The 26,684-nt window shown below is 42.9% G+C and overlaps 1 protein-coding gene and 1 pseudogene across 5 annotated transcripts in view; one reads left to right on the top strand and one right to left on the bottom strand.

The window, feature by feature from the left end:
• The window catches only part of ZNF407 (zinc finger protein 407), a 372,930-nt gene that overhangs the window by 292,109 nt on the left and 54,137 nt on the right, over window positions 1-26,684 (bottom strand). The gene's annotated exons all lie outside the window — the stretch shown is intronic.
• LOC120589727 (uncharacterized) lies at window positions 4,970-5,088 on the top strand (annotated as a pseudogene).

Consider the following 26,684-nt stretch of genomic DNA (forward strand, 5'->3'; position numbering starts at 1 on the left):
AGGGAAGGGAGGGGAAGAATTAATATGTTTTTGTGAAAGCTAAAAGAAACCTAATAAGCATATATGACTAAACAAATATTGATCCCAGTTCCGAGTCAGACATTCCTTCTGCCACACAGGGTTCTAAGGTTCGAGCAACAGAAAGCAAATTGGGATATGTTGAGCAGGGGAAAAAAAAGGTATCAAGTGCTGTAAAGAAAGAAAGAAAGAAAGAGAGAAAGAGAGGGAGGAAAGAGAAGAGACGGAAGAGAATGAGAGCAGAGGACCCAGCTTGGAAATGAGCTGGAGCAAAGACACTTGGAAGAGTAAAGACTCAGGAAGCACAAAAATTGTCTTTTAAAGGGTACACCTGAGCCAGGACACCGCCACCACTGCTCTGCATCTTGAGCACTCACCCCAGGTCACATGCTTGCACCTGGCCTCCCACAAGAAGGAAGCAGGGCACTCATCCACCTAGGAATGGGGGATTCCCCCAAACAGAAACGGCATGGCTGATAGGCAAATAAGCTCATTTCTGCAACATCTATCAACATCTAAAGTTTTTTTTAACTCTTGCATATCTACCATCCCGGGGCAATCCTTATAAGCAACCTGACGAGTATGGCAAAGGAAATCAACAGTGGCTCAAGACGGCGAGTTACCTCTGACTCAGATTTCTACAACTTCTTTTTAAAAAAGTAAAATAACAATCTCAAAAAGAAATTAGGTGTGCTCTGTAGAGCAGAAACCAAACTCCTACAGTTTCCTTAACTATCTCAGTTTCATCTACTATAAAATAAAAATAAGGGTCTATCAACGTTATACATTTTTTAGAAGAACATATGAAACATTATCAAGAAGAACTGTATAACTCTAAAGTATCTTAAAATACTTGCTTTTGATTATCAAATAAATATTCAGACTAAAATAAGTTCAAAAATTACAAGTAAACAGTTAAGCTTCCAGCCATAATGTAGTAACCAGGGCCCATTGTAAACAACTAAATAATTGGACAAATTATAGCAAACAACTATTTTCAAAAACTAGACAATAGGAAAATAGAACTGTGACCCCAGAAAAGAGAAACAAAGGAGATTTGGAGCTATGCCAAGAATCAACTTTAAGGCCACAGCGTAGGGACTCAGAGCACAGGGTATCACTCACTAAAGGAGAAAGATGGATCTTGATGTTCAGAGAAGCAAAGAAAAGGGAGCTGCCCAAGGAAATAGCTGAAATTCCTTAAGGCCAGGGAGAAAAAAGCAAAAAGGGTGCTATAGGCTAAACAATTCCCAGCAATCACATTAAGTACAGAAATCTTCAAGTTCTGACCAGCCAGAGTGATGAGTTTCCTTCAAGCAACCGAAGCATCCGGAAGAGCCAAAAAAAAAAAAAAAAGGACGTTATCTTAACATTGGGTGAAACACCCAGGGTTAGGTCTCCTCCAGAATCACCCTAAGTGACTTAAAAAACAAACCTCCAAAGGGTCAAAATTATTCTCTAGTGACTTGGATGATTGTCAGAAATGAATCACAAAACACCACCAGTCACAACACTCAACATCTAGTCAAAACTTACTAAACATGCGAAGAAACAACAAAAAATTACTCACAACGAGCATAAGTAAGTCACAGAGACAAACCCATGGACCACACAGTGATGGAAGTAGCAAGCATATTCTTAAAACGGCTACTATAAATATGCAATTGAACTTAAAAAAAAAAACAAAACATTTTTTAAAATGAGACTGGAAGATGAAAATAAAATGGAAAGAAAAATAAAATGGAAAGAAAAAGCACAGACTCAGTAATCTGGGCGACAATATCAGACTAACATATGTATAATTGAAATGCCAAGCACGAAGGATTGCAGGTGGGTAGAATGAGTAAGGGAGAAAACAGAAAAAAAATTTGAAGAAATAATGACCTAAATTTCCCAATTTTGAAAAAATAATCCATCCACAGATCAAAGAAATTCAACAATTCACATATTTTATGCAGGGTTAGTACAAAAGCAAGCACATAAAGGTACAAGAAAATATAATTTCTGAAAAAAGAAAAAGAAAAATCTTAAAAGGGACAAAATAATAATCAAGAGGAACAAAAAAATTTCTCATCAGAAAAAACTAGAGAATAGAAACTGATAGGATAGATTTAAAGAAATTAAAACTCTCAACCTAGCATTCTGTATCTAAGAAAACTTCCCTTCAAAAACGAAGACAAAATAATGATTTTCAGACAAACAAAAGGGGAGAAAATTAATCACCAGAAGGCGCACACACACACACAAAAATTAAAGGAAGTTCTTCAGGAAGAAAGGAAATTATACCAGTTAGAAATGTGGATCTAAACAAATGAATCAAGAATACCAAAAATAGTAAATGTGGGCATATATAAGATTTTATTTCAATGTTTAATTTATTTAAATGAAAATTATCTGCAAAGATTTGTGGCATTTTTTATGCATATAAAAATAAAATGTATGACAATAACAAAAAAGAAACTAAGCAGTGAATGAAAACATACTATTGTAAGGTAATTACATTTCACACAAAGTAATTTAATAGTATTGGAACTTAAAGATACATGGTGTAAACTGTGGAGCAAACAGTAAAATAATAAAGCAAAGAGGTTCAGCCAATAAACCAAGAGTGCTGAGCAAATGGAACCCTAAAAAAATACTCAATCCAAAACGAGAAAAGAGCAGGAAAAAGGAGCAACAAATAAACGAGACAGAGTAAGATAGCAGATTTTAGTTAAGAAAGACATTGTCGGACCAAAAATGCCAAGTATACAAAAAAATGCCAAGCAAAAAAAATGGAGAAATATATACATGCTAACACTAAGCGTAAGACAGCTGGAGTGGTTATATTAACAGAAAAAAAAAATATTTCAAGACAAGGAGTATTAACAAACACAAGAAAGACATTCTCAAAAACTTTTTTATGAAAGGATCAATTCAACAAGAAAATATAACGATCCTAAATATAGATGCACCTAATAACAGAGCTTTTAAAAATATGGTGTAAAATTGGATATAATTCAAGGGAATAACACATAAATCCACAATAGTGGGAGACTAACAATTCTCTCCCAGTGAGAGAAGATGACACTATCAACCAACTTGACCTAATTTTTATTTATAGAATTTACTCCACCCAGCAACGGAAAAATCACATTCTTTTCAAGTACATGTTGTACATTTACCAAAATAAATCATACAGGCCATAAAAGACATCTCCATAAATTTAATAGGATTCAATCGTACAGAGTATGTTCTCACAATGAAATTAAGATATCCACAAAAGTATCCACAAATATCTGGGAAAAGTATCCACAAATACCTGGGAAACCAACATGCTTCTAACTAATCTAGGAGAGAAAGAGGAAATCACAAGGAAAGACTGAAAAGTATTTTGAACTAAACAAAAATGAAAACGAGACATATTGCTATGTATGCGTGTTCAGATGCAGAAACTACACTGCTCTCATACTAACAAAATAAATGGAAACGTGTCCAAATTTGGGAAGACATTTTGTTCTACAAATTTTACTGTGACTTTATAGTGTGTCTCATTTTTACGACTGCTAAGGAAAATATTACAAACACTGCAAATCTTTCCCTAGATAGATTCTTTCCCTAACGTTCTTTCTTATTTTCACAATCAAATACCCTAATGGCTAAAAGGCCATGTTTTAAATTTCATGGCAAAAATTACGAACACTAAATAAAACTTCACACTGGATAACATTCTCCTAAATTATTTTCTCATTTATTTCTAATAAGATGGGCAGTATTGATTATTTTAGCATCATTTTCCTTTATGACCTGAAGATATGGAGTTAATTACATTTCTCTAACCTTGTTTATTTTATACATGTTTCTTTGTAAAATGGATTAGTCATCCAGTGGTCCTTTATTAAGGGTCTATGGTATCTAACACGTCTCATAAAAAAAGGCAGGCAAAATAACGTAACAAGGAAACTGTTTCTACCATTACACACGGGAACCTTTCTTTATTTCGGCATAATTAATCCATAGTTCTATTGACAAAGATACACCACAAGTGTCTGACAAGCAAAGAGCTTGTTTTTCAGAGGCACGCGAGCAAAAATATCATGGAGCCAGGTGAGGTTTGCAGCGCTGTGTCCTTTTGGTGTCTCTCTCTCCATTTCACTATACTGCTCTCACAGCTTGGTGCCCAGCGCGCTCACGATGACATCTGGACGAGGTTCCCACCATGGCAGCACCCCACCTGGGCCCACTTACGCCTGGACCTGTCCTGCCCTATCTCTCAAGCCCCCAGCTGTTATCTGCCATCACAGCCTACAAATACCACATCTCTGAAAAACTAAAGAATATTAAGGTCAGAACAACATAATGACTTATGCTTCCTTTGTGAGATATTTTCCTTTCTGACATGGGCAACTTCAGCTCCTGAGGCAAAAAAGTAGAAAGGAAATCCTGAGGCGGAAGCTTTCAATGCTCTCAGATCACGCCGGAAATGACAACGCATGTGATCTGATTAAATGGCAACACTGCCTGGAGATCTGTCCAACATCATACCACAACCCCTAACACACAAACACAAAACGCTGAGTTTATAAAGCACGAGGAGTGGGCTTAGGAGACTTGGCCTGTTGCTTCACTAACTGGTCAAAAACCTTAAGCAGTCACTTACCTGGTCCGACTCTCAGTGACTGCATCCACAACGCAAGGGGATGAGATGACAATTCAGTGACTCTGTGCAAGCTAACAAGAGCAATGATATGCCATCAGACGCTCAGCTAGTTTACAAACGTATAGTATGGTTTACAAATCCATGCGCGTACGCAGGTCGCTTGACGTGTATTTCTACATAACCAGTGGAAATTAATTTTTTAAGCACCATTTAAAATGGAATGAAGAAAAGTCAAATGCTTCTAAATAAACCTAACAAAATACGTGTGAGATGTGCAAACCACAAAATGCCGATGAAAGAAATAAAAGGCCTGTCTGCGGCCACGCCGCCCTGAAAATGCCTGATCCCGTCGGATCGCAGAAGCTAAGCAGGATCGGGCCTGGTTAGTACTTGGATGGGAGACCACCTAGGAAGACTGGGTGCTGTAGGCGTTAAAAAAAAGAAAGAAAGAAAGAAAGAAAGAAAGAACATAAAAAGCTTAACTAAACGAGGCTTTTATACAGCATTCGTGGATTGGAAGATTCAATATTGTTACGATGGCAATTCTCTCTGAACTGTTCTATAGACTCAAAATGCACATATGCAAAAACAAAAACAAAAGTCAGATCCCACATGTTAAAAAATATTAACTCAAAATGGACTGATCTTAATGTAAAACCTGAAACGTCTACAAAAACTTTCTATTAAAAAAAAAAAAAATAAGAGAAAATCTGCATGACCTTGGAGTTTGGCCATGAGTTTTTAGATACAAAATTAAAATCACAAACCCAAAAAGAAAAATTATATATTGGACTTCAGCAAGATTGAGAATTTTTGCTCTTTAAATGAAATTGGGAAGAGAAGGCAAACACAGACCTCGACTGGGAGAAATATGTACAAAATACATATTTGAAAATGACCTATGTCCAGAATATATGCCTTAAAATTCAATAAGAAAGTTAACAACCCAATTTAAATAATTGGACAAAAGATCTAACACTTCACCAAAGAAGAGTACTAACAGCGAATAAGCACTTAAAAAAAGCTGAACATAATCGGTCATAAGGGAAACGCAAAGTCAAACCACAGTGAGATACCACCGCAGACCCGGGAGGACTGGCTGAAATAAAAAATCCGACAAGACAAAGTGCGGATAGGACAGGAGCGACTGGAATTTTCATACATTCTAGTGGTAATGTAACATGGTAAACCCACTTTGGAAAAGTTTAGCAGTTCCTTATAAAATTAAACACACACCACGGGACCTCACAATCCCATTTCTAGGTATTTACAGGGATGAGGTTTCTACGGGCTTTGTTCATCATCTCCCCAAACTGGAAACAATCCAAATAGCCTTCAACTTGGGAACGTCTACGCAAACTGTGGTACAGCCGAACCTCAGACATGAAAAGCGATGAACCACTGCGCACGCAGCAACACGGGCGGCTTTCCAATGCGCTGTAACGGGGTTTCTCGGCCTCACCCCCACGGCCGTGTTGCGCCAGGTATGGCATTCCCGCGGGAGCTGTCCAAGGCACTGCAGGAAGTGTACCGGCGTCCCTAACGCCGACCCACTACATGCCAGTAGCACTTCACCGCCTTCCCCACCCGACTGTGACAACCAAAACTGCCACCGGACTTTGCCAAATGTCCCCTGTGGAGCGAACACACCCCAGCCGCGAACCACTGCTTTACACTAAGTGAAAGACACCAGACTCGGAAGGCAGGACTCCATCAGATGAGACTCTGGAAAAGACAAACTGGAGGGGCAGGTGAGGGATCAGTGGTTTGGGGGGCCCGGTGAGGAGGGGAGGTGAGGACAAGCGGCGTGGGGGAAACGTAAGGGAGCGGCTTGCGTCTTGACTGTGGTGGAGGTCCCAGGGCGACACAAGTTTATCAAGCTTCATAGAACGGTACACAAAACACAGTGAATGTTTACTAAATGGAAATTATACCTTAATTTAAATAGATGAAGAAAAAAGTATACGATTATTGAAATTATGATTTTACTATTCGGAAATGCGTCGCCAACTTTGAAGTCAACTTTGAAGCTTAATTTCAACAAATTAAATAAATATATACATACCCATTAAAATGCTTGGCTTAAAGGATGAATAAACAAATTAAAATTCTTGGGGAAGACAATAAGACAAAAGACAAAACAAAGAGATTACATTAATCCAACAGCACATTTTTCTATTTGTGCTCTTCCGCATTCCATGAGATGTGAGAAAACAAGAATATATTTTAAATTACCAAAAATTAAATATTAAGTGTTGTATTAAATATTTAAAAATTGAGAACTTACATATGAGTTCAGCTAAGGGTCTGAATCTAAATTTTTGTTAGTTATCATCAAAACACAATAAACACTTTGGTGAGAAAAACTAATTTTTATGGTAAGTACTTACTTCCATGTAGCAATAATGTTGTCAACAGAAATCATATCTGTTATTAGGTGTCTTTGAGGGATGATGAAAATGTTCTAAAATTAGACTGCAGTGATGACGTCACAATCTCTAAACATACTAGAAGCTAATGAATTGGACACTTTAGCGAGGTGAACATGTTCTGTAAAACGTATCTCAATAAAGCTGTTAATTGTTATTAATCTAAACTGACAAGAATGCCAAACAGGCAATTCTGGCATCTGGATGAATTTGGTCACTGGGGGTGGGGGTGGGGGGTGCGGGAGGGGTGTAGGGTCGGATTCTGATTAAATCGCAAACATTTTATAAGAGAAATCTGTCCAAGATAATGACCTTGACCATCTATTAACCACGCCCTCGAACTTTTCCTCATTTCCACCATGCCCACCGCTTCCACGTCATTGTCAAGGTTACTGCTCGGCTATAAGAAATGTCCCTCAGAGCTGACATGCTCCCATTTACATCTGCTGGTCACCTGCACAACAGAGCCAGCGAGATATTTTGAACACTGCATATTGTATCTGACAATGTACCTATATTTGCCATTTTTGTTGTGTGTCCTTTTGACAAGCTGACATTACATTCCAATCTGCAACGTATAATTGAAAAGAAACGTAATGGATCTGTTTTCCAGGGCAATTGCCCCTTGGTGGAAAACAATGACCCCCGAGCACGTAACTGTGACCAAACTTGAGGAGTAAAGAGGCTGAGAAGCCTCGCGGAATGTTGCAGCCCACAGACAAAGAAGTGTTTTTAGAAGATTATTTTTGATGATCTTTAAAAAACATTATTAAAGAATTTATAGAAGTGCAGGTCGGTTCTATTATCCTTCTAAATTAATTTGTTTAAAAGCCTGATCTTTTAAATTCAGAAGAATAATGTATATTTAAAGTATTCTATAATTACTATGAAAGTATTAATTAACAGTAGTAGAAGAATGAGCTATCTATATGCTATAAATATAAAGAAAAAAACCATTTTCATGGCATTTTTGAAACCATATGATATTAGGTGGGTCGTAACATTAGTACATTTCTTTGAAAACCTTATAATTACTAATCTTTTTAATTTTTAAGCTAAGTATTGACTTTGTAATAAATGAGTACAAGTTAAATTCCAAATCTGAAATACTTTGAGTTATACTGACCATTAGCACCAATTTACAAAGACACATATAGATATTAGTTTAATAGTGGCTTGAATTATCTTTCTGTTTAATGCCTTATATAATGCCACAATTTTTCATGATAAAAACACATATAACTATTTCTATCTGATTTCCAAAACTATTAAAGGGTAATGTGATGAATATCTTTATTCGGATGTCACCCTTTCCACTCACGCCTTCCACAGCCACGCCTCCCCCAACACTTCCTGTCTCCCCCCGGCACTATCCTGTTCCTCCTTAGCACACAGCACTGTTCCACATACTACTAGTTTTAGTATTTTATCCATTTTATTGTCTATATGTCCCACCAGATTGTAAATTCCATAAGAGCAAATGTTTTTGTCTGTTCGCTATTATAACCTCAGCATCTGCAACAGTACTGGTCCCCTGGTCCCTAAGTGCTCAATAATTACTGGTTAAATGAAGTATTTCACACATTTACATACTATATATGATATGTAATATATATAAATTATCACTTTCTTAACAACTGACTTGCAAATGAGAACACTAAAACATCTAAGATAGAAAAATTTTAACTTTGTTTAACCCATCGATTTCCAAACACTATATCACAAAACTCATGCGTTCAACGGAACGTCTATAACATAATGACTACAGTTTCAGGAAAGGTTCACATTCTTTTCGAGGGTTGGTGCCAGATTGTCAGACTTAATTTCACGTTAATTTTTTTAATTTTACAAGTAATGAAGAGCCATCACAGATTTTGTTAAATAAAAGGGAAACAGAATCAAATATGGGTTTTACATCTTGCAACAATATATAGTGCACAGACTGGATCAGGGAGAGAATGAAGGAAAAGAAAGGAAGCCACTGGAAAAGGCCAGGAAAGGACAATAAAGATCCCACTGACCTTGGCAGTAGCAAAGGGGATGGTCAGGCGTGGCGAAAAGTTTAGGTAACGACAGTAAAAATCCCCTTACACTGGTGGCCAGGAGGGCCAGGGGTCACGGGGCTCCCTCGTAATGTTCCCACCTGAGGCCAGCATTCACTCATTAGTATAAATTGGAAAACACAAAAGTCAGCCATCTGAGAGAATACGTTACTGGTTCCGGTTTACTTGCTGATTTGGAGGGGACCACACAATATTGAGGGAGAGAGGGCTGTGCCTATACTGCCCAGAAGAAAGTTTTAAGGATATAAAGGCGAAAGCGGAACCAAAGTTAGAAAAAGCCAAAATTTAAAGAAGCGAAGGAAGAGTAAGAGCCATCACGCAGCGATGGGAGCGCGGGCTTGCGCAGTGCCGCTGCGTCCACACCTGTGCGGGGCCCGCGTCACTGAAAGAAAAATGGATTTACTGAGCAAGAGCCTATTTATTATGCACCTCGCGCTTTTCAAGACGCCTCTGAAAACCACGAACAAACACAACCCAGAGACCCCTGCCCCGAGGGGCCCAGCAACGCAACGCAGCAAAGGGCACGGGCAGGTCACGTGCGAGGTAAGACGGGGCCGGCGCTGGGCGGGACCCAGGAGAGGCGTCCGCGGCCCTGGGCGGCGGGCATCGGGGGGCGTGTCCCCGGGAAGGTGGCATCCCAGGAGTCTCAGAGGAGGAGAGGGCTTCGGCCAGCCCCAGCGACGACGGACGCTGGGCGACCGTCCGCGGTGAGTCAAGACCCGCGGCCGCACACGCCGCACGCGGACGTGAAGGAAGCCAGGGCGGCTGGAGCCGAGCCAGGGCGCCAGGGCCTCAGGGCAGGGGCGGCGCGGTTCCAGGTCAGGGGGCCCCGGGAGCCCCCGCGGGCTCCCGCCCTTACCCCCCGGCGGAGGGACGTGACCCGTGTGCGCTCTCGAGGGGCCACGAGGGCCACAGCCGTGAGGCAGGGCCGCACGGGGTGCGAAGCGGGCCCGGGGCAGCGACCGTCCGGAAGCGGGGCCCGCGGGGCTCGGGCGGGCGAGCCCCCCACGGCGCTCCATGGGCGTCTGCCGAGGCCACGCGTTAAGCCCTACCGCTTCTGGACCCCTCCTGAAGTCACAGAATCAGAATCCAGGACTCTTCACGCTCCTTGGAAACACACAGCAGACCGTTGTGCCAGCAATCTTTCAGCCCACGTGACAACTGTGACTTCTATTACAGATGCCGAATCCGAAGAAGAGAGCTAACGAAAGATCCTAGGGCTATGACAAATTTAACGTTATTTTTACAGTGAAAAGTTGGTGTCATAGCGTCCTTACATTTAAAAAACAGAAAACAATGAACATGTTTAAATTGATCCATCTTTTCAGCATTCCAATTAAATGAGCTGGCCAAGGAAATGGAGATTTATAGTCAGGCGTATTTGCTCCAAAGGCCAAAAAGATGAAAAGAAGGGATGCCATCTGCTGAGTGCTGATAGTGGTGGGGGGTTTCTTAGGAAGTCTCAAAAGTTAAAATTAAAAGACGGCCAAGGTTAGAACTCACTCTATCATAACTCATTAAACAAAGGGGCAGCCTCTATTGTCCACAGAAGCTTCTCCTAAACTTAGCTACTCCTTAGTTTCCGTGAACTGTGATTAAACTTAGCCCATTCAAATTATTTGTTTTTCGAATCACTGTGCAAAAATAATTCAGTTTACAATAAAATATTCAGTTTACAATATGTATATTCTCAAGAAAACTCTCTTTAGAGAACAAAATTCTTTCCCTGATGAAATTGTTCTAAAAATTGAAAGTGGGTGGGTTGTTTGGAAATACTGAACAGTAGATATGAAATAAGTAAAATTTATCCAGAGAATTTTAATATAAAAGATTAAGTATTCATCTTTTAAAAAATACATATTCTAAGAATCAATCAATAAGATACTAGTAAAACATTGTTATATTTAACCTCTGAAATTTAACCTTAGAAATTAGGAAGGTTGCTTTACCTTAAAACTCTTCTTAAAAAACAAATTACAGAAGTATTTACAGATTTCCCAATATCTTGGGGGAAAAAAATCTGTTACTCTAGAATAAACAACAGCCCTCACTTTTTCCTTTTAGAAAATTTAGAAACCTCTGAAAGAATTTACAAAAATCCTCATGGGGGGCTCAAAAATAAGTATTTAGCATCTTTTATAATCCAGACTTTACAGAAACTTGTGAAAAGCAGGAGACTACGTTTTAAACAAACTAGTATGTGATATCACAGAAAACATTATAGCACTAATCACTACAGTTCTATGATTTCCACTACAAAAATATCAAAGCAAAATAGCTGTCAAAGGCATAAATTAAATCAATTTCAAATTGAACAGAAAATTATTTCCTATTTTGCAAAGGCACTGATTTGGAGTGATCTTAAACCTCTGGAAAAGAATTCCTCAATTTTCAAAAATTCTGAAGCCTAATTACAAGTAATTATAGCTTTTCATTTTCAACATGATGAAATAATTTGATTCTTTTTACAAGAGGTCTGGTTTAGCTCAAAATAGACAAGTGCTTCTGCACCGAGTTAGTACACAAAGACAATAAGGATCATTCTCAACAGAAAATGAGGGCTACATGTTGGCCATAAGTCACAAATGCTGGATTCAAGCAACAAACAGTTTGTATGTTCCACAAACACAATTCACGCACGCACACAGTGAGACAAAGCGAACAGCCCTCTGCGAGACTTGGCTTTAAGAACAGTACAAGAGAGAAGAAAGATAAGCACTGCATAGTTATCTCAAAATTCAGATGTGTTTTTTCTAGGAAAAAAAAAAAAATCCAGACCTTTCTGATACTCTGTTTAGTCGAAGAAGCCAAACACAAACCACCCCACGGCTTAGGTAGCTAATGTTCGTTTTAAATGTTTAATACCAGATTTAATAGTTGTTCCAGAACAATCCTATTTCTCTAGAAAAAGAAATGAAATCCTATAAACCATACAAGATATTCCTAATGCAAAATATATATATTAAAGAATAAACTAAATCAAAAACTTAAGAGTCTGACAGCAATAAATGCTTTTACTCTGCAAAATCCGCAATGCTGCACATTGTTCCACCTTTGCTTTATAAAGTGCCTTTTGCTGATGACTCCCATTTCCAGTGATTTGTTACACGCCATTAGAACAAAAGCCCCATAAAACTGCTTTCCACCCCGACCTTACACACCTGGTTACAATTACATCTTCAGAGAGCTGAACCAGTAGTTTAGCAAGGACATGCTAACAAGCGCTAACCAATCAACACGCAGAAACAAACATTAGAGCCCACCCACTCAAAAACCTGAAAAAGAACCCACCATATACTTCTTACAGACATAAGTGTGCACACTCTCACACACACATTCCCGCACCACACATCGGCACAACCCACCAAAGCACAGCGCGGCCAGCTGTAAAATGTGCCTGTGAACACAAAGTTTACTGAGCCAATCCACGAGATGTTTCTAGTAAATGCCATTAGAAACAAGGCTAAATCTGTCTTTCTAAACTGTAAGAAAAAAATCAGAACTTGAAATAGAGACACACTGCAGTCCTGATGTGTGAATTCACAATATTATAAAGCTCTTATGTTACATCAAATAAGAAAACTATCTTGGCTAGAGCCCAAGATGGAATCATAATAACCAAATTCTCAGTTGCAGTAAGTTTTGGGGGGGAAAAAAAAAAAAGAGGCTTTGATCATTTCCAGTTAGCTACTTTTGTTCTGAGACTTCCTAAAGCGGCTTATGAAACCATCCTAGCCCAGAAACATCAGACCAGGTAACTTCAGAGCTGTGTGACCACACTAAAACGTTTACCCCATTTGGGAAAACAACGGTGCAGACAGGCCACCCTGGAGCTCGGGAGCACCCCACGCCCCAAGGGTGCAGCAGCGAGGGAGCACAGCCCTGTGCCCCACGCGAACGACACCCAGAGCACGCTGATCGGTCTCCTGATTTTCGGAGCACACTTCTCCAAGTGAACAGTCGGGTCCACGGGTCCTTCGGGTAGTCACCCAACCGGCTAGTTACCTGCTGTGTGTAAAACTGTGTGTCACATCCAAGAAGCTTTAATGCCCCTGAAGTTACCTCCAAGTGACATTTCTCACCATGGAAAGTGGCAGCTTCTGTTTGACAAACATGAGAAGATTCTATTCAGGATGGGAATCGTTAGGGACTATCAAAGCCATTCCAATAATGTCATCTCCACAGAGCTTCTTCAGAATGAATCTAATAATGTAAAGACAACAGATGGCAAGGTCTAGAATACAACATCCAAGACACACGAAAATTAAGAATTTAAACATCCAATGACCGTCCTAGATTTACGTATAATGCATTTAATAACGAAGAAAATACAAAAAACCAGAAAAACAAAGAATAAGGAAGGAAGAGGTGCTGTCGTCTCCACTTCAGTGACTCCTCTACCTCCTCTGCCTCTCACCCAAAGCAAAATGGATCATCTCTCTGCCGTCAGAACCCTCCACGCACATTTCCATTGCGCACCTGTACGGTGTCAGAGTTACCGGTTCATCTTGTGCCATGAACTCTGAAAAACCAGAACGGCGTCTCTTCACGTTTTTACTCCCAATGCCACCGCAGAGCTCACTAGCTAACAAATAAGCTAATGCATGTCTGAAGACCTTAAAAAGTTTTAAAATTTATGTTTATGCTGTGACTAACTGAAATCATTAAAAAAGGCAAGCACTAAAAAAAATATACATAGTTCTTGTTCATAGAGAACTTAGTCAAGTGGGAGGGTACTGACAGTAAAGGAGGAAATTAATACACAAAGTTCTTTGAGGTCAGTGGTTACATGAAGAAAATTAAGAGGGTAAACGAGAAGCGGGTGGTCAAAGCAAGGCAACTAACCCCACATCCCAATGTCGACAAAGAGCCAGCCACGAGAAGATCTGAGCAAAGCAGCAGAGACAAAGAACCAGTGCAAAGACACCTGGCCCCCAGGCAGAAAGGGGCTGGGCAAGTTCAAGGCCAACGTGGGTGGTGAGGGGTTAGTGAAGAGGACAGTTGGAGGAAGTAGGAGAAAAGTTCAGAGAAACAAAAGGACTCCATTTGGACCGTATTAAGTTTGAGATGCCTTCAGAACAGCCAAGTGAACATTTCAAATAAGCAATAAAATGCACACATCTGGTGCTAAAAAGAAAATCAGGGCTAGAGAGAGACATAAACTCGGTGATTAGCACAGAGTATCGCCCAAGGGGAGTATGGATCAGAGGCTGGCAAACTACACCACTCAAGCCAAAGGCAGCTGGCCACCTGTTTCTGAAATAAAGTTTTGTGGGACACAGCCACATCCTTCATTCATTCTCGTGTGACCTGTAGCTGTTTTGACAACTACAGTGCTGAGTAGTTATGATAGAGACCATGAGACCTACGAGGTGTGAAACATTTATTATCCATCCCCTTGAAGGAAGGTTTACTGATCCCTGGTACGCACAGACAAGGGACTAGATCCCGGAGCCAAGCACTTTTACAAGCCAGGCACAGGCGGGGAGCGAGCAAAGGGTGTGTGAGGAACAGCAGGGACCGAGTTGATAAAACAAAAACAAAAACAAAATACCAGGAGAATATGGTGTCGGAGAAGCCAAGAAATAATAGTCTTTTAAGGACAAAGTGGACAGCTGTATTGAATACCAACCACTGAATTTTGGTAGCACAGCAATAATTAGTGATGTGCTTAGAATAAGTTCAGGTAGTGATGAGCTGGCACACCAGCTCTCGAGGGGGAACCTAACTGTTGATCTTTGCTCATTTCCATGGTGTAAATACTCCCAATTTCAAGCTACCAAAAGTGTATCAACTGACGCACAGAACTCCTGAAATCCAATGACGGGCTGCTTGCTGCTAGGCGCCGAAAGCTGGTCTGACCCAGCTCCAGCGCGCTGGTGCCAGGGGCATGCTGGGCAGAGGACCTGCTCAAAGGTATAGTAAGAAGTGGTGCCTGTGAAGACAGCACCTACAGAAGTTAAAAACCAAAGTCTCAGAGTCCCCCAAAATCTCAAAATTAGTTGAATCCTTATACATGTGAAGCAAAGCACCAAACTTGAAATGATCATAGAATACATCATATTTAGTTCTTCGCTAAATCCATGGGTTACAGAGATTTCAGTTTCTGTGCGGACTGTTACACCTTTAAAATCATAGGTACGTATTTTCTAGAATACATTAATAGCTTCCTTAAATGGCAAGTCAGAAGGCATTGATGACATGTGTAAATATTTGGAACCATGTGTTCTAACTAACAATATACCTATGTATGCTATTGTAAAATTTTAAGTAAATAACAACGGATCATGGATACAAAGGTGAATATAAAATGCAAGGATATTTAGACTGCAATGAATCGGGTCTTTTTTAACCCTCGAGATTTTTACACTAGAGCCAATCCTCTAATAGCACCTACTGACTTTCTGTGCTCTCAAGAAAATGCACATGTGACATGACTGTGAACACTGCTCGTGGTGGGCAGTGTGACGGGCCCCCAAAGAGGTCCAGGTCCTGACCCCTGGAACCTGTCACCATGTTTCTTCACAGGGCAAAAGGGATTTTGCGGATGTGACTAAATTAAGGATCTTTCTATTGCCATGGGTTAGCCAGGTAGGCTTAATGTCATCACGGGAGACCCTGCAGGTGACATAGGGAGAGAGGAAGATCAGAGCCTGAGAGACTGAAGCCGGTGCTCCGCTGGCTCTGAGCCTGGAGGAAGAGGCCACCAGCCACGGAATGTAAGCTGGGCAAGGCAAGGAGACGGAACAGCCCCTGCAGCTCTAGAAAGAACCAACTGTACGGGCATCTTAATTTCAGCCTGTTGAAAATGACCTTGGAATTCTGACCTCCGCAACCGTAAGATAGTAAGTTTGTGTCGTGGAAGGCCACCGGGTCTGGGGTAATTTATTTCATCGGCCACAGGAAAGGCATCCACTGGCCATACGCCACCCTCTCACAACACCAGGGAAGGACAGAGCCTTCACTCACCGCCAGTGACTCCATGCAGGGAGCACCTGCGTCGTTTACGAGCACATGCACCCTCATACGAAGCAGTCCCCAGAAATATTAACTCCAGCCTTTCTGTTCTTCTGTTTATACTCTTCCAATGCAAACAGAACAGCCAAAAACCTTTACTAAGATAAATTGGGAAACGTGGTGAGAAAACACAATAATCTGTCATTATTCTCCTCATATCACAGTCACATAGAAGCTTGAAGCAAGAAAATAATGAGAATCAAAGGAGAGTCTAAAAGTCTCTCCATGTTTTCATTTTCTTTTTTAGATAATTGTAGGCTCATTAAAAAAGACCAAAAGTATTTTTTTAAACTTCTATTTCCAGGGTCTTTTTTTTTTTTTCACTTCTTTAAGAAACAGCTATTCAGCATTATTTACAGTAACCGAAAGGTGTAAGAAACCCAGCAGCCATCAGAGGATAAATGGATAAACAAACTGTGGTATATCCATACAACAGAATATTACTCAGCCATGAAAGGAAGTAAGTTCTGATGCATGCTACGTGATGAACCTTGAGGACATTATGCCAAGGGAAATAAGCTAGTCTCTAAAGGACAAATGCTGTCTGATTCTACTTATGAGGAAGAGTCATAAGTAGAGAGACAAAGTAGAAGAGTCAAATTCAGAGAGACAAAGTGGTGTAGTTTGCCAGCCTCTGATCCATACTCCCCTTGGGCGATACTCTGTGCTAATCACCGAATTTATGTCTCTCTCTAGCCCTGATTTTCTTTTTAGCACCAGATGTGTGCATTTTATTGCTTATTTGAAATGTTCACTTGGCTGTTCTGAAGGCATCTCAAACTTAATACGGTCCAAATGGAGTCCTTTTGTTTCTCTGAACTTTTCTCCTACTTCCTCCAACTGTCCTCTTCACTAACCCCTCACCACCCACGTTGGCCTTGAACTTGCCCAGCCCCTTTCTGCCTGGGGGCCAGGTGTCTTTGCACTGGTTCTTTGTCTCTGCTGCTTTGCTCAGATCTTCTCGTGGCTGGCTCTTTGTCGACATTGGGATGTGGGGTTAGTTGCCTTGTTTTGACCACCCGCTTCTCGTTTACCCTCTTAATTTTCTTCATGTAACCACTGACCTCAAAGTACACTGCCAGTGCCTGGGGACAAGGGGCAGTGAGGAGCTAGTACTCAGTTTTGTGAGATGGAAAAAGCTCTGGAGATGACGGTGGTGACTGATGCACAATGTGAATGTATTTAATGCCAGAGATCTATCCACTTAAAAATGGTTAAGATGCTAAATTTTATGTGATGTGTATTTTACAATTCATAATAATAATAATAAAAAGAAACTGTTATTTTCCCTATAGCTCAGAGAAGCCTAAAATAAATATATTCACTGAGCATCGTTTACGTGCGAGCACTCTGAGAAACACCTGGCACGATCTGTGAGTCGGTCCTCACGCGACCCTCTGAGGGAGGCACAGCTACCGACTGCTGTACGGACGCAGAAACAGAACCGGGCAAGGGCTGCACCCAAGGCCCGACAGCTCGTCACGGCCCATTACTGCTAAGCCAGGCAGCAAACCCAAAACACAGTCTTCTTGTCTCTTTAGGAATACCACCTCACTGCCCTCACTCACAGCAGAACCGTAGCAGGACTCAATAATTATTTTTTGCATTTTTTTCCCTGGGAAGCCTAAAAATCTATTTATAAAAATAATGTATTCGCTAAGCTCATAAAAGCCATAAATTGTTGTTATTTTCAAGCCACTGCTTATTCTTATCCTACCATCCATACACACTCATCCTAAACCTATCTCAACAGGGCCTGAGGTGGGAGCTGAACTGGGTTGTTCACGGTGCTGGTCAATGTTCTCCAGAGAAACAGAACCAATGGAGTATATACATGTGTGTGTGCATGTATGTGTGTACGTGTGTGCATGTGTGTACGTAAGTATATGTGCGTGTATGAATATGTGTATGTGTATATATGTATATGTATATATATGTATATGTGGGTATGTGTGTATGTGTGCATATCTGTGTATGTGTATGTGTGTATGTATATGTGTATGCGTACATATGTGTGTATGTGTGTATGTATATATGTACATATGTATGTGTGTGTATGTGTGTGTATGTATATGTGTGTATGTGTGCATATGTGTGTGTGTATGTGTGTATGTGTACATGTGTGTGTGTGTGTGTGTGTGCTCATATATACACACATGATATTTATGATCGGAACTGGCTCCCTCGCTTACAGATGCCCCACAATCGCCATCTGCACCCTGGAGAACCAGGAAAGCTGGGGGTACAATTCAGTCTGATGTCCCAAACCAGGGAAAGACGTCCCAGTTGAACACGAGAGAGTGAATCTGCCCTTCCTTTGCCTTTTGATGGTATTCCAGGGCCCTCGACAGACAGACCGGATGCCACCCGCCCACACTGGGGGGCAGTCCCCCTCCTCAGCCCGCCGACTCAAGCGCCCACTCCACCCAGACACACCAGAAATGACGTTTCCTCAGCGCTCTGGGTGTCTTCAGCTCCGTCAAATCAACACATAAAATTAGCCACGAAAGGCACCAAACTTTGTGATTTTAATAATTACATTACATTAAACCATATAACTTCTTCCATGATTTTTGGAAATTAATCTGGTGTTTTTTTAAACTAATTAAACAAAATTTTAAATATAGGTCCAACGGCATTGAGATCTCAACTGAAGGTCACAAAAACACAGCATCCTAGAACCTTAGTGTCGGGAAAACTCTTGGCAGTCATCCCGCCCAACTGCCAGGAACCCCCCCAAAAATACTGCCAGCCCGGCACGGCGGCTGGGCTCCGCTGCCATGCCCGCCACCACTGCAGCCTGGGGACAGGCCTCGCGAAACCTCCCGAGGACTCTCTCTAGAGACCAGGCTCTCCTCAGAGTGGGCTGAGGAGAGGGACGGGGACTCTCTGGGCCTCCGAGAGCCAATGGTCTTAACACCCACGTCTGCACCTCAGAAACGTAAGATAAAAGCTGAGAGGGTCTTGTTCAGTTGTTCACTATTTTGGTCACATTTTTTGGTCCGTTTTCCCCTCAGGGAGTGCTCGGTGAGTCTGCGCGGTCCAGGCTACCCTGCGGCAGAGAGCGGAGGCGGGACCTGTCGCGCGTAGCTGGCTCGGCGGGGACAGGTGCAGCCCGCGGCCGGGCGTGCAGGCTGCGCACGCGGCTGCAGAGCGGAGAGGCCAGGAGGCGCCCGGGCGCCCGCTCGGCCACTCGGCCACCCTTTCGTCCGGATACTGGCCTCGAGCACTTGCTAAGCACCAGGTGCCCGATGAAGCAACGACCGAAGCAGAGACTGGCCTCTCAGCGCAGATCCCCCAACGGCGGGGCCTGCGGAACTGGGGCGCACAGCCGAGTCGGCCGGATCAGAGGAGGGGACGGGGGCGCCATCCCGGCACAGCTGGAGGCGAAGGCAGGAGGGCGGGCCGTGCCCCGTCCGCCCACCCCAGAGGCTCCGGGATGTCCCGCAGGCCACCGGGGTCTGGGCCGCGCTTGCAGAGCTGACCAAAACCCTCGGGAAGCCGGCGGCCGCAGCAGCGGCGCGAGGCAGAGCGAGGCTCTGAGAGGCAGCGTCGCCCGCCTTCCGTGTCAGGGTCAGCGGGGACTGGAAATATACGGCAGCTGCCTGAGTCCACAGTACGAGAGGTAAGAGAAGAGGACAGAAGGACGGCCAACATTCGGCTCCTTCTGACGAAGGCAGGTCCAGCTGCTGAAGGGCGTCCGACGTGGCGGTGCAGACCACGAGCCACTGAGACAACCGGGGAGGAGGAGGCCCGGCAGGCAGATGGGTGAGGGGGACAAACCCCAGCTACAAAGGAAGTCCTGGGCGTGTCCGTGCCGCACGGTGACAGCAGTGAGCAGTACTGTGTTGCACCTTTGAACGCTGCCAAGAGAGTAGATCTAAAAGTCCTCATCACCGGAAAAAAACATTTTATAACTGTGTATGGTGACAGATGTTAACCAGACTTATTATGGTGGTCATTTCATAATATATACAAATACCGAATCACTATGCCGTTCACCTGAAACTAATATGTTATTTGTCAACCATACCTCAAAAAAATAAAAACAGCAAAATGTAATTAGCAAATACCCAGTAAAGCTAGGCCACGGCCATAAATATAGGAGGAGGAGGGAGGAGGGAGGCGGGGGAGGAGTTAGAATGTAAGTAACTGCATGAGAGCAGAGAGTTTGTTTTTTTTAATGATATTATATCCCAAATGATGGAACATTAGAACCAAAACAAATGCATAAATGGTATGTGCTAAACCAACACAAGTCCTGTTAAATGGGAACGATTCAGGGATCTGAATCGTTCTTTAGCGAAGTCCTGAAGAAGAGACCATCTACACGTTGAAATAGAAAAGGCAACTTCACGCATGGGGAAACCCACATGAAAAACGTGAACGAAGTCTACAGACCACGTTGTCTATTTCTAATGTAAGTCCCGTCCATGTATTCTACATCCGCAGTAAGTGCTAGGTACTTAAAATGTGCTAAATAAATATCGGTCGATTAAAAACAAGAAGGCGCATTTGGAGGCGGTGAGACAAATGGTCTGGCAGAAGCAGAGAAGCTACGTTGGGGACTCAGAGTGGGGAGCCCCACAAACTAACTCCACACGCTGGGTCTCTGCAAAGGCTGCTGAGAGACAACTTCGACAACAGCCCACTGCAGTAAAAAATCCTAGAAACGGAAGTCATTCCTTTAATTTACTGATGAATCGGTCAGCTCCAGAAAAACAAGAACAAAGAGGATGACTGTGAAGAACAAGGCAAACATTTCCATAAACCCTTGCTTCAGTGGATTTCTCAAAGTAAATAAAATGGTGAAAGTAGTATGTTCTACGTGAAACAATGTTACTTTCACAGGTTAGAGCACTTGAAACTCGGTTTAATTCCACTAATAACAATGTAACTGCTAAAATTAGAACAGCAAATGTTCTCCCCACGCCTTGTCAAACAATGAAGTGGAGATTTCTGTGGTCCTTATCATCAGAAAGCTGAATCCTAGCTCCAACCTCCACAAACGCTCGATGAAGCCGCTTCCCCTCAGTCTCAGTTTCCATTTTTCTACTCTAGGGATGACAATGTTTACCTCACGCAGTCACTGTAAGGTTAAGTGCAACAATACACGTAAAAGATGCGTACACTACCTACGGCGGGCATCTCCACTAACGGACAGCTGCTGTCATTGCTACTACAAGACGTCGATCAGTAAAAGCGCTGTACCTGGCAATTAGTTGACAGGCCGTACTTGAAATTCGGTCATTAAAGCTAAGTGGAAGGACAGTTATGTTTGCAGAGTTTTTAGACTTCATGTAATACACAAAAGAAGGGCACTTTATTGTCTCCTGTAAAAGCATCGACAGGGTAAAAGCTCTGGTTTGGTCATCGCCAACGGCGCTATGCCAGCTGGACTACAGAGAACACGGGCGAAGGCCACGCGGCAACACCTGGGCAAGAGACGGGACGCGGGGAGGAGCGGGCGGGGACGGGCGTGAGAACGAGCCCCTGAAGCATCGGCGGAAACGGCCCGGCGACCCAGTGTGACGGATGAAGAAGTCCAGGTTGGGGAAGACACCAAATTATCGAACCTACAAGTCTGGGGCACGGTAGCCCTCAACAAGAGAACTGGGCACACTGGGAATGGGGCCCGGGCGGGGAGGGCCCGGCCATCCGCTGACCCTGAGTAGAATGGAGCATTCCCACAGGAACACCCCGTGAGGGACTGCAAACAGGGAGCCTCACACAGATCGTGTTCCCAAATGTATACTATCTACTTCACAGTGACACTCGACGACATCCGAACACACTTCACATGTGATACCCAAGACGACGCCGTGTCCAGACTTCTGACCCACACACCTGGATGTGGTTTTAAGCTGCTGGATTTTTGGCGATTTGTTATGTAACAATGGATAACTAATGAATACACCAAATTATTGACCAACTATATGGGTAAAATAAAGTCATTTTCAGACACACCAGGTCTCAAGGCACTTTTCTCAAGAAGCTCCATCAAAGGGAGGTAAACCAAGAGTCAACCAAAACCAAAAAAAGTAGGTATTCACTGAACTCACCATGGTGATCACTTCACTATACATACATGTGGCAAATCGTCACGTCAGACACCTTAATATGTGTTTTATGTCACAATCTCAATAAAACCAAAAGAAAACATCTGCGGGGCAGGCGACAGGCAGGACGAGAGCTGGGCCTCAGACTGAAAAGCCAGCCTGTCCAGGCGGAAGCGCTGTGACCAACAGACAGGCGAAGGCCCCTCGTCATCAGAAGTCCCACGACCACTCCCGCTGCCTGAAGAAACTGAGGACGCTCCGCCTTGACCTCTGCGGCTGGCCAAGCGAACGCTGAGTCTGGAAACAGAACACACAGACACAGAACACGCCATCCGACCCGATGCTCCCAAAATGGACACAGGATAATGCCACCAAGGCCAGGCCCTGCAGAGCAAGCAGCCGGAAGGGGCCTCTGTCATCAAGGAAGCGGAAGCTGGACTAGGACCCGAGACCTTCGGTCCCCTCCTCCGGGGGGCCTTCGGCCTCGGAGACCACGCTGCCCTTCCCCGGCCCTCGGCTCTGAGCTCGCTACTCAGACTGTAAACACTGACCTGCCAAACGAGTAACATATTTTATGACCACACACCTAGCAGGTTAAACGATACAGAAAACCACGTGATGGCAAGCCAGTGTGTAGCCACGAGAGCAGTCACCCGTGACGGGAGGACGGACGAAGGGGGACGTGAGTGGGAGGGGCTCCGGGGCGTGCGAGGGACGGAGGGGCGGGGCGCAGGCATCGTCCCACCATTACTCTCTAAGTGGTGCACGCGTATTACATGAGCAGATGCTATAGACACACATCACGGTAGGAAATGTTTAATTAACGCTGCACGATCAGGACGGCAGAGGCTGTGAATGCTCCCAACATTGGTTCTCCTCGGCCTTTCTAGACACTGAAACGTGGGCAGCGCGACCAGCCCAAACGCCACACTTCTCAGCGTCACTTCACCTGCAGCCGAGCTCCGGCCGACAACCTGTCACTCAGTGCTGCATGGGACTCTCCTCTCCCCTGACACCCGCCGTGCTCCCGGCATGGAACACAGGCACAATGGCTGGTGTCCCAGCAGCTGTCGTGGACCATAAGCTGACCTTGAGGGTGAAGGTCCTGCTCTGGGGACAGTGAAACCGAAAGACAGAGGCCTAGCTCTCCAATAACATTAAAAAGCACAAGTTCCGGACTAACTTCAAACCTCTTTTATCTGAGCTAGAAATAAACTCGCATCATATTATGTCAGATGGCTACCCATGTCAATTAGGATTTCCCCTCCAGGTAGCCAAACCAATCTTAACGCAGAGAAAAAGACTAAAGATGGAATGTGCCGAGAAGAACTAATTTACTATTTACTCTTTCCCTGGCAGAGTGCTAGATTATTCATATATACTGTGTCATTCATTTCTTGCAAAAAAAACCTCCATTTTGCAGAGGAGAAAACTGATGCTAAACCTGGTAAAATGGAAGTGGCCAGCGTCACGTAATCAGGATTGGCAGGGCCCGGATTCAGGCCTGGGTCCAAGGAGCCCATGTCTCCTGATCTCCCACATCGGGACGAGCCACCCAGTCCGGCGGCCTGGCCTGGCCTGGCCACGCCGCGACCCAGGACACCGCCGTCCTCTGACTGTGCTGGGGAACCTACGAGCTCTCCCCTCCAGGAGAAAGTCACAGATGCTAAAAATAAGAATACCAATCCAGAAGGGCAGCAGGGTGGGAGCAAAGACGACATGCGCCCAAACCGGCCCTTTTAAAGCTGTTTCACCAATTTGTTAACTCGTTTTTTTAAAAAATCACTTACTAAATTTAAAAACTCGTTGTTTAAAAACGACTAAAGTACTTCATGTGTGTAGTGGCTCTGGTGTGTGAAATGGCCTTTCTCTTCATAGACTATGATGACAATTGACAACCTTCGTTTGTTCGATGTTGTTCTGTGCGGTGTCAACGCCTCTGAGTAGCTGGGCCAGGCCAAGTCATCCTCATGCACGTCACGTTCCAGCCTCTGCACAAACGTGTCCGGTTACTGAAACTTTGTGTCCTATTGTTAGAAAGTCCCCGTCTGCTGACACCTGGACTGACCTCCAGCCACCACCGCAGCTGACGGGAGACCTCCTTCCTGGTTACACCGGCCTTTAACACCCCGAGAAGCGATTATGTTATGCTGCTTCCTCCTTGCCTGAGCCCCCTAACTCTTCGCTAGGCCCCTCACCTGACCACGTGAAGTGAGATCTTTCCACATTCTGTCACCCTTCTTGCTAGGGCCTCTATGTAGCCAGAGTTCTTACGATAGTCTAAGAATTGGCTGAATTATTTTAGGCATTACCTGAACAGAGCGACATGCAACAGACTTTTACATTTCTGAACTATCACCCTGAATGCTTAGTTTGTTATCAGCCACGTCTCGCAGCTCACCTGTCACATAATGTGCTGGGTCAAGCTAGGACTCACATTCCATTCTCACCTAGTTACTTTTTCCCATTTAAATGTAGGACTTTACATTTATTTCATCCTTCCTTAGCTTTAGTCACCATTTTTTTTTAATGATTTTAAATCATAATGATCTATCACTCCCAGGTTTCTCTCATCAAAAATTTTGATAAGGTTTTCTGTCTTTATTCCAGCTGTTAATAAAACTACGAAAAAAATGAACCACTAATTTAGGTGACTTCCAATGCAGGTGTATTATTTGGTTCTAGATGTGATATATACTAATATATCCTCAACGACGAGTACCTAAAATGTAAGTTTCTTAAGCACAGTGCCACTATGATACAAAGAAACCACTCACTGTAATTTAAGTAAAACGGGATTGCCTTTTAAAGGTTAGAATACATGCTTTCATGGACACAAGTAAAAGGAAAATATGCTCTCCTCAAATGCATGTGTCCACCTAGGCATCGGCCTCCCCGCACGTGCAGAGCGTCTTCTGCCTCCCACAAACAACCCTAGGATGTAGACGTTACAGAAATACAGTTGCAATTCACCTGGCAGTTTGATGCACGCACTCGCACATGACAACACATTGATTTTACTTCTGCCTCCATGCAGACATCTATGTAAAGAAATCCATTAGGCAGACAGTTCTCATCCCTATTGACTGACAGAGTGACAATTGAATACTTTTCACCTTCCGAAGTGACTGACAGTTAGACACTTAAACAAGCCTTCAAGTTGCAATAATAGTATGAAACACTTTCAATTATCTGAATCAAACAAATCCATGATCCTACTGGTTGAATGCATTTTTCTGTCTGCTGCTATGCCTGGCTTGGTTTACACTATTATTTGGATAATTTTGTGCCTATTACAAGAATGTTTTTCTCAAAGAGTAAACTCGTTTTCTAAGTGACAATGTATTTTTTAAATGTTAGAGGTTTCTATAAACATTTAAAACAAGGGTAAATATACAGCCTAACCAAACCTACCTGTTTTTCCTTATTCTTATGAACTTTTACAAAGCTAAATGTCGTCGAATAAAAAGCATTTCATGAAATAATCAGCTCTCACAGTACACTGTCCATTAGTATGTGAAGATTCCATAAATAGAAGTGGTGTTCTGATGACAACAGACTGATTAAAATGCAAAAATCACGTGTAATATTTACTCTGCTTATTTTACATTTCAAGTCTTACAGATCTCATCATTCCTCCAGCAAGCTGGGGTGTGATTTCACAGGTTAAAGCCCTCTCGGTTACAATCTAAATGCATATATTCATTAGCCAAAAGAACCCTACGTCAGAAGCCTGCAATCTAGAGAAAAGGTCTTGCCAAAATCAAACGAGCAGGGACCACAGAACAATGACTGTACCTCGCAAAACTGCGAAGACTGAACGGCATCATGCTTTGCTGCATGCCAGTCGATCACACTGAAAAACAAACTCATCCATGTGATTTAGACACAGAGACTGCATTGTGGCACCGAGTCGGATCGGGGTGACTCTAATGTACTATAACTGTGCTGACAGAAATGAGAGAGTCAGGACGGAGCAGAACCACTTCATAAAAACATGACTGTTAACGGAAGGGTTGGCCTTTTAAATTACACAGCTACATCAAAAATGGCCGAAGCATTTTAAGAGCCCAAGTCAGCGTGAGGAGTAAAAAGATCTAAAAATGAAACATTTTCACACATTTCCCCGAAATTTTTGCCTTAGTAACAATGATATACAGTAACTAAGTAGCGCTGAATATTTAGTAAACTTTTTCCTTCTCTAAAATAATTTTTGTTTGTAAATGGAGGCAAGTGACAAAGAAACTATAAAATAATCTCATCTTTTCAAATTTACCCCAACTTTTCAAAATAAGCAGCAACTGCTGCTTGGCCTAAAAATTGCGCTTTTGAGAAATGCAGATAAATTGGAAGTGTGGAAACACTGGGTCGGAATGTAAACAGATATATAAATAATGAACATAAAAATTATATTCCTCACATTTGGCATTTCTGCTAAAATATGAAAATCCAAGCCATG

The sequence above is a fragment of the Pteropus medius genome, unplaced genomic scaffold (genome assembly GCF_902729225.1).
Source record: "Pteropus medius unplaced genomic scaffold, Ma_sr-lr_union100, whole genome shotgun sequence".
In the NCBI taxonomy this organism is placed as follows: domain Eukaryota; kingdom Metazoa; phylum Chordata; class Mammalia; order Chiroptera; family Pteropodidae; genus Pteropus; species Pteropus medius.